Genomic DNA, 16458 nt, shown 5'->3' with positions numbered 1-16458 from the left:
GGAACACTAAGGAGCAAGGGAGTAAGGAAGCCAAGGGGCTGAAGGAATTTGGAGGGGACACGAGGGGTTTAAGATTCTAGAGCATCTACCAGGAGAATTCCGGAGAAACCACGAGATACTCGGAGAGCTGAGGACAGCCAGAGTCAGCTCAATAGGCAGAGGTAAAGCCTCAGGAGGTGAGAGACGAATACTGGGTATAATCCAATCCAACTGACAAGTGTACTCCCTTGACGGCAGCTGCCGCTGCGGCGGCAGACGGGCTTAAGGAGTCTGGGTCAAAGAAAACAGAATACGAGCCGGAAGGAAAAAACATCCCTGAAAATTTGTAGCTGGAAGATGAGGTCAGGAAAAATTCGACAGCCTCGAACACAGAAAGCAAAAAGAAGGTTGGCCACAAAGGGGAAAAAAGAACAAGGGAACAAAAGCAATTCAGAAGAGACAACCGGGAGCGACCAACCTGATCAGGCACATATCCCCACGACAGAGCTTTTCAAGTTCGGGAGGGACAAAGTGAAGTATAATTTTCAGTTCACAAAAGAGCAAGGGGCGGTAATATCAAGCAATGGTGAGGGTGCAAAACCTCAAAATAACCCGAAAAATGTAAACCACTCGACGCCATCAAGTAAAAAACGCAAGATGAGAAAAGACTCGGAAAAAAGTATGAGTCCCAATCTCAAAGAAAAATCAACAATAAAGAATTGGCTGGTCAAAACCACGGCACAAGTCCATGCAACCTGCAATCAAACAATGCTAACATCAAATTTAACCCCTAACGAGATTAACAAAAATAGTCCAGCAAACTTTAATCAGAGTACGTCGGGATCCCGAATAAATCTACAGAAAAGCGCACAAAAGATAGAGTGGTCCAAATCATTCTCCATCTTCGAAGAATCAGAACTGCGGAGAATGCTTGAGGAAAACACACACAAGGAGGCCGACCCAATGCAACTGAGTCTCGAAAATTTGAGTAAATCGGAAAAACTCGAAAACACCGATAAAAGGAAAGATAATGGAGAAAAAAGGAAGCCAAGGAAGCAAACTTCCTCACCAATAATCCTAACATCAAACCCAATTAGACAACCGGCCGATAAGAGCCAGGTCTCCGATATAGTAAAGAACATAACAAAAGAAGATCAGCATATAACGATTTCTTCCTCAGAAAGTCCAACCAGATCAACTGGGGCACAGCCGCTACAAACAAAAGAAAAACATATACTCTGGGGGGACGTGCTCCTAAAAAGCTTACAACAATCAATCACTGCGCTGAATTTCCAATCGAACAAACTCGATGTGCAGGTAGATCTGATGAATCTAATGGCATCACATATATCGGGAATAAATCTAAAATTGGAAAAAATTTCATTATACCTTATAAAAGAAAAGGAAGAAGAAAAACAAAGGAAAGGGAAACTAATAGAACAAAACTGTGTCTGCAAGGAAATAATAGATAAATTGGTTTCATTACCAGACATTTTGAAAGAAATATTAGCGGCAACCCGTGAGAAAACAAACAAAAGTGATAACCCCAATACAGAGGCCAGCAAAACTGAAAAAACCGAAACAAATAGAACTATTCACAACATAGAAGTAGTAAAAACTTCAAATGACTTAGATGACAATAAACCACTAAAGCGACGTACGGAAGAAAACAAAACATTGGGTTCATCGGGCATGTCAGAACCCCTGACCAAAAGACAGCGGAAACGGGCAAGGAAGGCAAGAAAAAATGCTATAAAAAATAAACAGGCAAAACAATTCTTTGCCATTTTTGAACAAAAGACAAAAGAGGCCTCAATTAATCAAATCACAGATACCAGTATCAACGAAGAAGGAAACAAAGGAAGCATTAAAGGAATTACATCAGACGAAGTAGGAGACCAAACACAATCCCCAGACCAGATCAAAATAATGCCAAGTGAACAGAGAAAACCGGAATATGAGGAAAAATCAAGCACAAACAAAGTTAACGACAAAAGCGACATACTAAAATCAAATCAAAGAGAGGCCATAGAACAACAAAAAACACATGAAAATAAGTCACAAAGGGAACGTGAAACTTTGACCCGTAAAGGTTTAAATTGGCTGGCGGGAGGAAACCTTCCTTCAATTAAGGAAAGAATGGTAAAAGATCAAAGCCATAAAACGGAGGCAGACCTAGCGAAGGAACCAAATATGGGTCTGATAATTACAGCAGGAAATAAAGGAAGAATTTGCAGAGACCTTCATGAACCTGAGCCAAATAAAAAGACAATACAAAATGTAAGCAATACACAAATAAATCAAGGTGAAAAGCCCTCCATAAAAGAAGCATCTATGGCAGACCACATTCGAGTAGACCAGATAACTACGGTCCACCAATTTGACAACATACCTCACATTCATCTTGACCCAGCAGAGGGAAAAAGGAGAGTTTTCCAAACACGATACCCCGAAACAGCAAGCATGGTAACAGAATGTAAACTACTATTTAAACCGGAATTTCAAACAAAAGGGAATTCAGATACGCTGAACAGGGGAAACATCCTGCGACTAATCGAAGAGATACCAAAATTAAGGGGAATCACAACAAGTGACCTGAAGGCTGTAGAATTCATTCAAGGACACAAAAATATGAATTCAGAAATAAGCAGTACCACCTGGGCATCTAAAGAAATAGCAGAACTTATTTACTCAACCAGGTCACACTTCTCAGAATGGGGAATAACTGTAGAACGTCACACCGCAACAAAATATCCGTTCCCCCTATTAAAAAGCAAGATTTCTCAACTGAACAATATAAAAGAAACATCACAAACAATCTTGAGGGGAGCAAGAAGTAAATCAATCTCTGAACAAGACCTGAGTAGCACTAAAATAAATCAGCAATATCAGGGCTCGAAGGAAAACAAAGACTGGTCTTGGTTGGCACAGGCATTAAACATCCATCGATCCTGATGTAGCCAAAGTGGCGGAAAGAACACAAAAACAAAATACCAATCAATTTGCAAAATCAGAAACAAAAATAAAGATTTGCTCATGGAATGTACATGGTTTTAAAGAAATGTCACAAGACCAAGAGACAATAGAATACCTAAGCAAATTTGAAATAATACTACTCCAAGAAACTTGGAACATAACCCCGAGGCAAATATTGGGATACGAGGAACATCACACAATGGCAGAAAAACTAGCAAAATACGGACATCCAAGGGGTGGCCTGTCCATTTTCATCACAAACAACTTAGACTGGGAAACTGAACTGATAGAATCAGGGGAGAACTGGATACAAGTGATCAAAGTAGAGTCTAAAGTAAGCAAAAAAAAAACCCGGATGGAAGTTATTAATTATAAATCTATATATCCACCCAGACAAGGCCACAAAAGGGAAAAAAGCCCAAACAGTAGTAAATTTGATAAAAACTCTAAACAGAACTTATCAAGGCCATGAGATATTTGTCTCGGGCGATTTCAATTGTAACCTAATAAAAACCAACCGAACCAAGGACAACGTCCAGAAAATTTGGAGTGATCTGGAACCTCTAGGCTTATCAATCCTAAATGGTAATACGGAAGGAGACATACCCGCCAAGACCACTTTCACCAGTGGCAAAAGGAACTCTACAATTGACTTCACCTTAATAAGTAAGGAATTAAGAAAAAACATAGACCGCTTCGGGATTCACAGCCGACCAGAGAGTGATCACTCCCCACAAGAGACAATAATGAGGAAAAAGATTGAGGAGAAAACACAATTAAAATATCTGACTGTAACACCGGAAATATATAAACTGAATAAAATTAAAAGTAAGGGCCCAGTAAAAAAGGAGATAATGAACGCAGTTTTGGAACACGAAAAATTGACAAAGGCCATCGAAAATCAATCACCCATAACTAAATGGGAAAATTTACATAAATTCGTGCTGGGAAAATTTGCGATAAACACATCAGCAACTCTTGGTCCGAATGCAAACACAGAGCCTTGGTATAACACTAAACTAAGATATATGAAAAGGGAAATTGCGAAAAAACAGAGAAAAAAGGCAGCAGAAAACAAGGCAGGAAAAAAAGTAGACAACAACGACTTACAAAAAATGAGGAAAGAATATAAAGAGGAGTGCAGAAAAGCTAAAAAATCCCACACAGAGGAAATCTGGGAAGAGCTGTTAAGGACCAGTAAATTGCCACATAGCGGAGAATTCTGGAATACAATAAACAAACTTTCAAAAGGAGCTGGTGGTCAATTGAACATAGGAATAAGTGAAACAACATGGGCCGCTTATATTGATAACCTGTATAACATCCAGAGTTTCCCAACAAAAAGAGAAATAATCAAAAATTCAAAAAACGGCATAGAACAAAAAGAATTAGTCCTTGGACAAAGAAATATTGATGGACAGGACAATATCGACAAAGATGAACAAATGCCGCTGACAACAATCAAACAGCTAACTGGCCTAATAAAGAAAATAAAAGCGGAAGGAGCAGCTGGGCCGAACGGAATTCCAAACGCCTTATTCAAATATGACACCGACTTCTGGGCAACATACCTAACACCTTTATTTAATTACATTCACAAAGAAAAAAAGATCCCACCGTCCTGGCAAGGAAACATCTTCCATCCAATATACAAAGGTGGATGTAGAATGGAACCAGGGAACTACAGATTAATAGCTCTAATCGACGTGGAGGCAAAGCTCTTTTCATCTTGTATTCTGTCCCTTCTACGACAATGGACAACAAAATAATACCCATATTCCAAACCGGTTTCAGAGAAGGCATGGGCTGTTTAACCAATCTGTCCGCTCTGTCACTATTAATCGAAGGCGCAGTGAAAAGGAAGACCGGATTAATAGCCTGCTATATAGACTTGAAATCCGCTTTCGACCGAGTGCCCAGAAGTCGCCTATGGAAAAAACTGGAACAGTTGGGTCTTCCGAAAGTATTATTGGAAACAATAATGGCACAATACAGCGGAACATGGGCAAAAGTAAAATTGGGAGATGGAAGAAGAATATCGGCAGAACAAAAAATAACCAACGGCCTTAAACATGGCTGCGTGCTCTCCCCAACCCTTTTTAACATATACTTGGCCGATTTGAAAGATCAACTTAAGAACGTGAATGGACACCCGCCCAAATTGGCCAACGAAAGCATTCAATTCCTCCAATATGCGGACGACATTGTAATCCTAAGTCAAACACCAATAGGCCTACAAAGATCAATAGTGGAATTAACAGATTATTTTGAGAGAGAAGGCCTTGAACTAAACATCAAAAAAACAAAAGTGGTGAGATTGGCGGGCGCCAGTAAAAGTTCTTTTAAGTGGTTCACTAATGGCAGACACATAGAGGAAGTAAAATCGTATAAATATCTAGGGGTCACAATAAGCAAAAACATGTCACTGTCAACTCAAAAAAGAATAATCACAGCAAAAGCACAATCACTGAGCTTTGCGTACAAAGTTCTCCAAAAGAAATTGCAATGCCCTTCATATGACCACCTACTAAAAGTAATGGCAGCTCAAGTTCTACCCACTCTCTCATACGGACTGGAAATATGGCACGGAAAAGAATCAGACATTTCAAATACACTACAGACAAAAATATATAAATCTGTGTTTCTCCTACACAAAGGAACGGCCCCGGCACAAATCAGGCTGGAATTTGGTTTGCAAAATCAAATATACCAAAGGAAAGCAGCACTAGTTAAGTGGTGCTGGAAACTGAGAATGGCAGAGACAGGATCCTTAAATAATTTATGTTGGCGAGAAATCAAAAAACAATACGACCAACAGGAACCTAATTCATGGGGCTACGACCTGCGAGCATCACTGGAAACCCTCAAAATGGCAGAGATCTGGAAGAACCCTCCAGAAGAAGCCGCCTTTAAAAAGATCTGCAAGCTAAACACAAAAGCCCTCTCTTTGGTTGAAGATAAAAAGACCCTGGCCAAACGACGACACGCATGGACTATCCTAAATTCGTACAAATGTTTAAAACCACAACTGTACCTCACGGCGCACTTTAGGCTATCTTTAAAAAGAAAATACATGGCCTTCAGAATGGGTGACCACTCCTCCAAAGACTTGATCCCATCTTGGAAGGCCGCATATCAGGGACAAAGATGCAGACTATGTGATTATCACAGTGAGACACTGTGCCATCTCCTGTGTACATGTGTTCCCTTAAAAGAAAAGAGAAAAATTTTATTGAAACCAATTTTTAACATGCTACAGATTCGCACTTGCAGGCAAGCTGTGATTAGCTGGTTGGGAGGAGGTTCAAACATTTTAGCATGCCGTGGGGTAAAATTTATGAATTTTGTAGAGTCTGAGATTCAAAAAGCCGAAACAGACCATAGATAAGGCCTGAGACAAAGTGGTTAAATCAACAAACAATAAGACACATTTTATTTAAATGAACTTTTAACTTGTTACTATTTTTATGGAAGTCTTTTTTGTATATGTATGCTTTATGGTTATGATTAACCAAATAAAGTAAATGTTTGACTTGACTTGAATACCCCATACACTACACATACACTACAACACTACCCTAAAACACTACCCTACACTACACATACACTACCCTAAATCCTAAAACACTACACTACACATACACTACAACACTACCCTAAACCCTAAAACCCTACCCCTTTCACTACAACACTACCCTAAACCCTAATACACTACGCCCTACCCTACACATAGACTCCAACACTACCCTAAACCGTAAAACACTACACATACACTACAACACTACCCTAAACCCTAAAACACTACCCCTTCACTACAACACTACCCTAAACCCTAAAACCCTACCCATTCACTACAACACTACCCTAAACCCTAAAACACTACCCCTACACTGCATGTACACTACAACACTACCCTAAAACACTACCCCCTACACTACACATACACTACAACACCACCCTAAACCCTAAAACACTACCCCCTTCACAACAACACTACCCTAAACCCTAAAACCCTACCCCCTTCACTACAACACTACCCTAAACCCCAATACACTACCCCCTACCCTACACATATACTCCAACACTACCCTAAACCGTAAAACACTACACATACACTACAACACTACCCTAAACCCTAAAACACTACCCCTACACTACAACACTACCCTAAACCCTAAAACACTACCCCTACACTACAACACTACCCTAAACCCTAAAACACTACCCCTACACTGCATGTACACTACAACACTACCCTAAAACACTACCCCCTACACTACACATACACTACAACACTACCCTAAACCCTAAAACACTACCCTATACTACACATACAACACTACCCTAAACCCTACCAGCCTGAAACTGGACTACAAAATAGGTATTTACCTGTAAGTCACTAACCTAGTTTTCCTCCATAGGAATACATTGAACTGAAATATTACATTGCCTACCTTTAGCATTGCAAAACTCTAAAAACTGTAACTGTTTGATATATACAGAAAGCTTTCTTAAAACTGTAAACTATTTACTGAAATTACAAAACCATATTGCGTTCTTGAAAAGTATTGCCAGACTTGCAAACTGTATAACTTACCTGCAGTAAGTGATTGTTGGTTCTACTAATAAAAATAACAGAGTAACAACTTTTTATGCAAACAAATGGTCTGCATTCAGTCTTTGAGCGTGTGACATCAGTTCTTGCCTGAGTGTGCACAACAAATGCATTCACACTACCCTCTGATAAGCCTGACTGCTCAACCCAGCTACCACTAACTGGAGTGTAAAGTAATGTCTACTTTATCCTCTGTTATACCTCTGGGGATGCACTGGTCTCTGTGCACATTATACCTCACTTTGGTATAGTATATACAGAGCCAGCTTCCTACACCCGTTCTTACATATGCGAGCCGGTAGAGACCGTGCACAGCGGCTGCCTGCAGCACCGCAGCTCTGCTGATTTTTAGGGGGCTGTGGTCTCCCAGCCTGTAATGATTGGGTTCTGGGTTTGGATACCCAATAATTCTGGACCCAGAGACACAGCAAAACTTGTAGTTATCCAGAGCAGTATACACAGCGGAATACAGCTCCGAGCAACTTATGAGAGGTCCCTTAGAGTTGGTAGGGACAAGGAGGCAGAAGAGGATCAGGGGGTGGCTCCTCTCAGTGCTGAGAGTCAAGGGGCTGCACAAGTAGGAAGAAGTGATGAGACCAGAGGGGGAGAGCGGGAGGTGTTGCGGTTGTGATCCCTGAAAAATACCCCTGAATTTTATCAGCATGACAAACAGGTTATACTTTGTAACGCTGTCTCTCAATACAAGGGCAGAATGCTTTACAAAACCTGGAATTATAAATGTAAATAATTATTATGTGATGCATATTATGGTTTTGCATTTGTTATTGCAAATAAAAGAATATGGTCAGGAGAAGGTGCTGTAGGACAAAGGTGAGGGGCATTAGGGTCATGGACAACACGGGTTATTGCCTTGAATAATCCAATACAAACAGAGCAATAGGAGACAAAGAACATCAACCACAAACTCTTGACTGACTATTTAACCCCTTCGCTGCTGATGACAAGCTCAGCTCGTCATCAGCCACGGTGGTCGTGTGCGGATGACGAGCTGAGCTCGTCATGTAACGCGGCTTTTAGAAAAAAGCCGCACAGGGGAAAAATAACCGCCGCAGCTCTGCGGTTAAAAAGAAGCCTCAATGAGTGCCTGATTGCAATAGAAATATCATTGAGAAATACTATCAGGCGTCATTTACTTGCATATAAGATCACCAGTGCTTTGCTGTGTCTGAGGGTCTTGATGATTGATCAAACACTCTTCTGCCTCTTCTTTGACATCTGATATAATAAAAGATCTGATATCTGCCATTCCTGCAAAAAACACAAATAATTATTAAACAAAAAAAATAGAGAATGGGGAAAAAGTGAAACATGGGTGTATGAAAGAGCCTCAAATAAAATAGTAAACAGTGGGGAGGCAGGAACTCCTTGTAGAAGACTGACACGTGAATCTCACTCAGGATCAGTTGATGTTAAACCTCTCTCTGCCAGGATGCATGCGAACCTCTGTGCTGGAGATTTTTGTTTTTAATAAGCTAGCCAACAGGTTGTTCAAGGACACATCCCTTTTTGGGGCCCCCACACCAACCAAATGTGTTTAGCATATCCCAGGCTATGTATTGGAGCAGCAGCTACATCAATATCTCAGTGCAGAAGGAAGATTTATGACTAGTGTGGAGCTATTCTCAATCAAAAAACATATGCATAATATTTTACTGCTTTCCTCAAAAGAAAAAGCATAAATCCTGGCACGCTAACCATGAAAATGTGTGTGAGTTTTGTTAAGGAGCCAAGTCTGCACAACAATCAACTGTGAACTATTAGAACAGATGATGACATTGCACCACCGCTGTTTATGCTGCGCTGCTCATTTGATGACAGAAAGTAGGTCTGTAGGAAAAGTATAAAACCTTTATATTTTGCATTTCTGAATGTACTAATGAAGTTACTGGTGCAAGTCATAACTCTCTTGCCATGAATAGATGTCAGCAGATAATTTTGAATATGATTTAGCGATTTATTTTTATAAGTTAGATTTATTCAGTCCATTCTTCCTCGCAGAGAACATATCCCTGTCAAGCCTTGACCCCTAGATTTGCTCCTGTGGGTCTTGAGAGGGTAGCAGCTCTCATGGGATCATGATGCCCAACGCCAATAAACTGGGGGTAGCATATTTTAAAATTTGGAAAGCAGCTGCAAGTGAAATGGCTCTTTACAATACACGTCTTTTGGTTGCAGGTATCACCCCTGGAATATATGGAAACAACTATCTACTTTTAATGTCCACATATCATAACTTTTCCATTGCTATCACCATGGGATAAGGTCAAGCGCAGAGATCCACTTAAAGCAATAATATAATGCACTGTACAAAACACGTAATGCAGATGGGGCGTTACAACCTCAAAAGGTACAAGGAGACGAGGGCAACCCAAAGGACATTATTCCTGGCATGCACAGGCCTTAGAAAATAAGATTGATACTGCAATCATTGCAGTTAGTTTGCTCCGCACTGATGTGCAGAAAATGGTAGGAAAATTCACAGAAACAGAGTCACGTGGACACACTCCAAAGAAGTAATAAAACCCTAAAACACACTGTCCTCAATATAAAAAAACAAGCTCAAAGGCTGCAATTAAGGCAGAAGATGCAGAAAGCTGCTCTTACTGAAAGACATTAAGATTTCTGGGCTTCCCATAAAGAGCAGAGGGACCTACGCAGTGCTCCTCCAGGGGGACTGGAGAAGAAACAAACTGAACCCCAAAAATATTTTTTACAGTCAAGAGGGTCCAGCGGTCACTGGCAGCGCCCCCTCCGCCGAGAGCAACATCAATTGTTGATTGCATCTTTGTTCAATAACCATGGCAAAAATGCTTTTCAACATGTAAGAAAGATGGAGGTGCCTACATACCAAAGTCACCCAATAAAGCGGTTTCCTGATTTTATCAAAAAGGCCCAAGACCAATTTAAATCTTTGCTGCACTTTAGTGAAAACGCTGAAACTTGCATATACAGATCTGGTTAAGTGGAGAATACAACATGAAGGAAGTGCCTATCCTTTTCTTATTTCTGGAAGAAGCCTGGAATAGCTACTATTAACAGTCAGCAAAAGATACACAATAAAGGCAGACAAAAACAGGGACACGCCAGAGAAAATCATGGGGGTGGGGGGAGGGTAGAACTGGAATGCTAACCCTTTCAATCAACCAATGAAGGACCACAAAAATAAAATAACGGGAAAATAATGGAACAGCAAAGGGGGTATCCTTCAAGAAGCAGCAATTTTACAAGGAGGGACTACAGATAATAAGGATCAGTACCACAAACATACACAACGCAATGTGGGAACCAGAAGAGTCTAATACTACTCACTAACCACATGTGTGGTTCTTTCTCATCTAATCTGACTGGAAGAGTATGTCAAAACAGAAGAACGTGGATACACAGGTAGGACAGCAAAGGACAGAAGAGAAAAGAGGTCGATATGCAGCATCATTATGGGGCATGTGAGACAGTGCCTGTTTAGACATGGTTAGCCCCTCACTTTGTGTCTGGAAAATTATGTTTTTTCGATTGCAGTGCACTGGGTCCCTGCCAACCAAGTCCCCTGTGCCAGTGCTTCTTCTCCAAAACTATTCCACAATTGGCAAATTCAGCCCCCTGAAAATCCCAAGAAATGTCCGTCCCTGTGCCGCTGGTGGTGTATGTTTGGGGCTGCCTTGTGGCTACCCCCTGTGCTTGCTTAAACCTCTGAAGCTTGAACTCAGCAGCCACTATACTTACCTGCAAGCAGCGGGACTTCGAGCACCCCCAGTCTCTACTGGTTAACATTAGGCCCTATCTCCAGATTTGACCTCTGCACCTGGCCGCCCCTGCACTGCTAGTGGTGCAATGTTTGTTCTTACCTGAACCTTGGTCTCTGCTGACCTCCAACCCAAAGACTGGAACTGTAAATTTTGTACTTAAATGCAAAACTGCATTATTGTTCTCTTCCCATAGGATAACATTGCAAAGAATGAAGTTGCGAAGTGTCCACTTTTGATACTGAAAAGTATTATTATTTTAAAAAGTACTTTCTTCTATGAAAGGTTTGTGTTCTTCGTGAATAAATATACCAAAGTACAATTTTCATAAATTTAGTTTTGGATTAATTCATGGAGTGTGTCCCCGATTTATTGCTACTGTATGTACAACCGATGCATTAACACAGCCCTCTAATAAGCCTAACTGTTTGCCCACACTACCACAAAAGGGAGCATTAGTGTTATCTGCTTAGCCTCTGTACAACCTCTGGAGACCCACTGGACTCACTACACACTATACCCCTTTGTAGTATATGGTGAGCCAGCCTCTCACAGGTCACAGCAAGAGAGTGCTGCGATAGAAGCAGTGAGTAAAAAATAACCAGAACTGTAAAGAGCTTATCCCAATGCAATCCGTGAAGACTTAAGATATAGGAATGAAGCCACTTGGGACAACAGTGTTAGCACGCTGTAAATTAACTCAGTAATGGAAAGTTATTAATCCAACTCATGGTCTGGTACTTGCCCAAAAGCGAGTTAAAGAGGTGTGTAGACGGGAGCAGCATAGCCACCAGGCAATTGGAGACTGGGACAACTGTCTCAGACATATAATGTGGGAGTTGCCACTTGGGATTGAATGTGGTCCTGTGCTAAATACTTAAAAGTAGGATGGAATTGTTTTAGAGGTAGAGGGGTAATCACGATTACTATGAAATTCTGGAAAGTGGGGGGCAAAGTGCCAAGGTTCTCAAACACTGACCAAGGGAGGTGAGCAGTTGGGAGCATTGGGCTTTTCTTAATGCGGTATCTTGTACAATCAGGACTAACTGCACAAACATAGAGATGATGTAAGTGGGTGGTAACAGGACTCTAGGACTTCTAGTGGCAAGACCAAACAGTCAGGTTGTGTAGTGGCAACTGCTTCTGAAAGTCATTCATAGATAATTGGCATGGACTGGTGTATGCTGGCGGAGAAATAGATATATGTAGAACGAGGCATCCCAAAAAAGTGGGACAAGATAAGGACACCATGGAAAACCTAAGAGGGCCTGGATTGACCGTTTGTAGAACAAAAGTGGTAGGGCTGATAATCATGAGTAGTAACATTGGTGCAATCGGGAAATGTGCTGATGAATCAATTTTACTGATGATATCTCCCTTATTATCAATCACGTTTTCTGCTGTATTGATGTGTCTACAGTTGATGCTTCTGTATTTTTCAATAAAACGTGGTTTAAAAAAAAAAGAAAAGAAATTGAGAAGATGATTAATTTCTGATCGTAGGGACCTATTGCTAGTTCACCTTACCTCCACAAAGAGATACTGGGGCCAGGATGGACGATACGGGGTGATATTTCTCCCCATAAGATATTGGGGATTACACCTGTTTTCTCCTTGAATGGGAAATAACGTGCAATTCGGAACGAAAGGTCCAATTCAATGCAGTCTGGTGGCACCGGAAAGCGCCCCCACCTCAGCCCAATACACCAAGTCCTGTCTGGAAGGTGGTCACACCTCCCTGTGACAGGAAACCTATTATTCTACTTTCCCCTGTTCAAGCTCAGCTCAGCAGGAGGAAGGTACAACAGGGTCTGTGGTCGGAGGCAGCACTAGCTTGCTGGCAGACCAGGAAAGGCAGTACAGGTGGCTCCTCTAAGGGCCCTCCAGTAAATGGGATCATTCCTTCAACATCAAAATAGGTTTTGGGGTATGATTCCAACATGTTTGATACCAAAAATGACCAGGAATGGCGCAGCCATTATATAGTTAGATGTCTCGTAATGACTGATGTTCACTATATATCTTAAAATGGCTGACCACACTTACAAAGTCTGGAGAATCTGCTCTGGGGTTTGTAGGGGTGTCCTGCTCAGAATGGGGCATCCTCAGCTTATAACCAAGCACCCTACTTTCAGGTCTGAAGGGCCTACCATAGGGGTGACTTCTAGGTTTTAATGCAGTGACCTAAGATATTAGGAAGCGTATATCTGTTGTGAGAGGTACAAGCACCATCTCACACAGGCTACAATGGCAGGCCTGTAGTCTGAGTATAAGTTGACTCCCATGGGTAGCACAATATATGCTGCAGCCCATGGGAGACCCCGGGTGTACATATGCCCAGGGTACCCAAGTACCATGTACTAGGGACTTGTAAGGGTACATCAGTAGCCAACTGTAGAAGTACCAAAGTACGTACCAAAGCCAGTTTGGGAGAGAGAGCACAGATGCTGGGGTCCTGGTTAGCAGGATTCCAGCAAACTACAGTCAAACATACTGACACCAGACAAAAAGTTCGGAAACCATGAAAGCAGATACTACTTTCCTACAGTTATCCAGCATGGTACCCCTATTGGGACACCACTCCAGGCAACTGGTAAAAGTGCCTTAGCGTTGTTAGGAACAAGGAGGCAGAACAGGATCAGGGGGTGGCTCCTTTCAGTGCTGAGAGTCAAAGGGGTGCACATGTAGGAAGAAGTGATGGAGACCAGAGGGGGCCACAGGGAGTGTTGTAGTTGTTATCCCTAAAAAATGCCCCTCAATTTTATCAAAACTGTGAAAACCCAAATATGACACAGATTATACTTTGTGAAATGGTTTCCCAACACAGGGGCAGAATGCTTTACGAAACCGAGACTCATAAATGTACATTATATATATGTGATGCATATTATCATTTTGCATTTGCTTTTGCAACTGCCGTTAATGCACAGGACTTGCATCTTTTAAAATATAAGAACATGGTCAGACATTGGTGCTGTGGTATAAAGGTGAGGGGGATTGGAGTCATGGACAGCGCTGGTGATTGCCAAGAATAATCCAATACAAAGAGAGCAATAAGGAGCTAACAAAGAACTTCAGAGAAACATTAATCAACCACAAACTCTTAACCACACAAAAAAAGCCCCACTAAGCGCCCGATTGCAATAGAAATATCATTGGCAAATACTATCAGGCGCATTTACTTGCCTGTAAGATTATCAATGCTTTGCTGTGTCTGAGGGTCTTGATGATTGATCAAACACTCTTCTGCCTCTTCTTTGACATCTGATAAAATAAAAGATATGATATCTGCCATTCCTGCAAAAAACACAAATAATTATTTTTTTTGTGATTAAAAAAAGAGAATAGGAAAAAGTGAAACATGAGTGTATGAAAGAGCCTCAAATAAAATAGAAAACACAAAGGGGAGGCAGGAACTTCTTGAAGAAGACTGACAAGTGGCCCTCACTTGACGTTAACACTCTCAGTGCCAGGATACCGGCGAACTGCTGTGCTGGAGACTTTTTTTAAGCCAACAGGTTGTTCAAGAACACATCCCTCTTTGGGCCCCCATACAAACTAAATGTTTTTGGCATATTCAAGGCTATGTATTGGAGCAACAGCTGCATCAATATCTCAGTGCAGCAGGAAGACTTATGACAAATGTAGAGCTATTTTCGATTTAAAAAAATATGCTTAATATTTTATTCTTTTTCCCACACGGAAAAGCATAAATCCTTGCACACTAACCACACAAATGAAGCCCTGAATGTCTGGAGTCCAGCAGTGCCAGATATGCGTGGGTTTTGTTAGGGAAAGTAGTCTGCACAACAATCAATTGTGAAACATTAGCACAGATAATGAAATTGCACCATCGCGGTTTATGGTACATTGATCTTTTGATGACAGTTACCGAAAGCAGGTCTATATGGAAGGTATACAACCTCTACATTTTGCAATTCTGCATGACCTGGTGCAAGCCATAACTCTCTTGCCATGAACGGGCCCCAGCATAACATTTTGAATATGATTCTTGCCTGATATTTAGCGATTTGTTTTTACAAACCAACCACATCAATTCCGTCCAGTATCCCTTGCACAGAACATAGCCCTGCCAAGACCTGACCCCCAGCTTTCTTTCTCTGCATGATATAGGAATGTTGCAACTAGAGATGATAAGCAGTGTAAGCACAATATAAATTAACTCAGTAATGGGAAGTTATTAATGGGATACATGAGCCAGTACTTGTACAGTAGTGAGTTAAAGAGGTGTGTAGACGGGAGCAGTAGTCAAGAAACAATAACGTCAGATCTCTCCTATGAATTAATTAAACATTGGTGGTACATCCTAGATAAAAGACAACATCATTGTCCCACAAGTCAATATTGTTTTCATATCTTATTTTATCAAGAAAGCTCTTTTTTTTATCAATTTATATATAAATTCATTTGTATAAAATTATTTACTGTACATACTACAAGTAAAACAGCCCCACAATAACATAACACACAGGGGCAGATTCCGATCTCGCTCGGAAGGTCCCCGAACGCGATCCGGACATGAAAAGAACGAGCCATACGCTTGTTCTATGTCCGACTTGTACAGCGGTACGAGCAAGCAAGTACGATGCGAGAAATGCAAAATCGCCGACCAAATTGATTCCGGATCCGAGCCGCTCTGTACGCCTCGTCCCTAAGCAAACCGTGCCGTGCAATGGAGGCGAATTCCGACCGAGCCAGTACGATGCACGGGTTGGACAGCCGGATCGAGACGAAGTTTCCGGCTCGCAAAACGTCCTGGAAGCTGCCTTTGGGGGTCCTTACGACTTGGACACAGGCTTGGGTCTCCCAAACATAGGCTTGTACGGTGCGGATGGCACCGACGCGTACCCACTGTAGGGGGCGCCCTAGTGCGAGATGTACCCATTCAGTCAATGTGACATTTGTAATAAAGCTTGAAACATTGAGAGAACATATGTGAACCAGTTGTTGTTAAATGGTTGCACAGATTGATGCTGTGGTGGCGCTGAGTGATGTTGTGGTGATGCGATAGAGTGAGGGCGATAGATAGCGGTAGGGCGATAGATAGAGGGAGGGCGATAGATAGATAGAGTGAGGGCAATAGATAGATAGAGTGAGGGCGATAGA

The 16458-nt window shown here is 41.5% G+C and overlaps 1 protein-coding gene across 2 annotated transcripts in view; it reads right to left on the bottom strand.

Annotated features, from left to right (window-relative positions):
- The window catches only part of LOC147700314 (uncharacterized), a 97725-nt gene that overhangs the window by 55792 nt on the left and 25475 nt on the right, over nt 1-16458 (bottom strand). For both annotated transcript variants that reach the window (XR_015299399.1, XM_086935688.1), the window contains exons 2-3: nt 14518-14628; nt 8725-8839 (exon numbers count right to left, since the gene is read on the bottom strand). The gene's annotated coding sequence lies outside the window, so the exon portion shown is untranslated. The remainder of the gene's footprint in view (nt 1-8724; nt 8840-14517; nt 14629-16458) is intronic.

Source organism: Lissotriton vulgaris, chromosome 8, assembly GCF_964263255.1.
Source record: "Lissotriton vulgaris chromosome 8, aLisVul1.2, whole genome shotgun sequence".
Taxonomy (NCBI): Eukaryota; Metazoa; Chordata; class Amphibia; order Caudata; family Salamandridae; genus Lissotriton; species Lissotriton vulgaris.
Note: the sequence above shows the minus strand (reverse complement) of the source record. Positions and strands in the feature narration are given on the sequence as shown.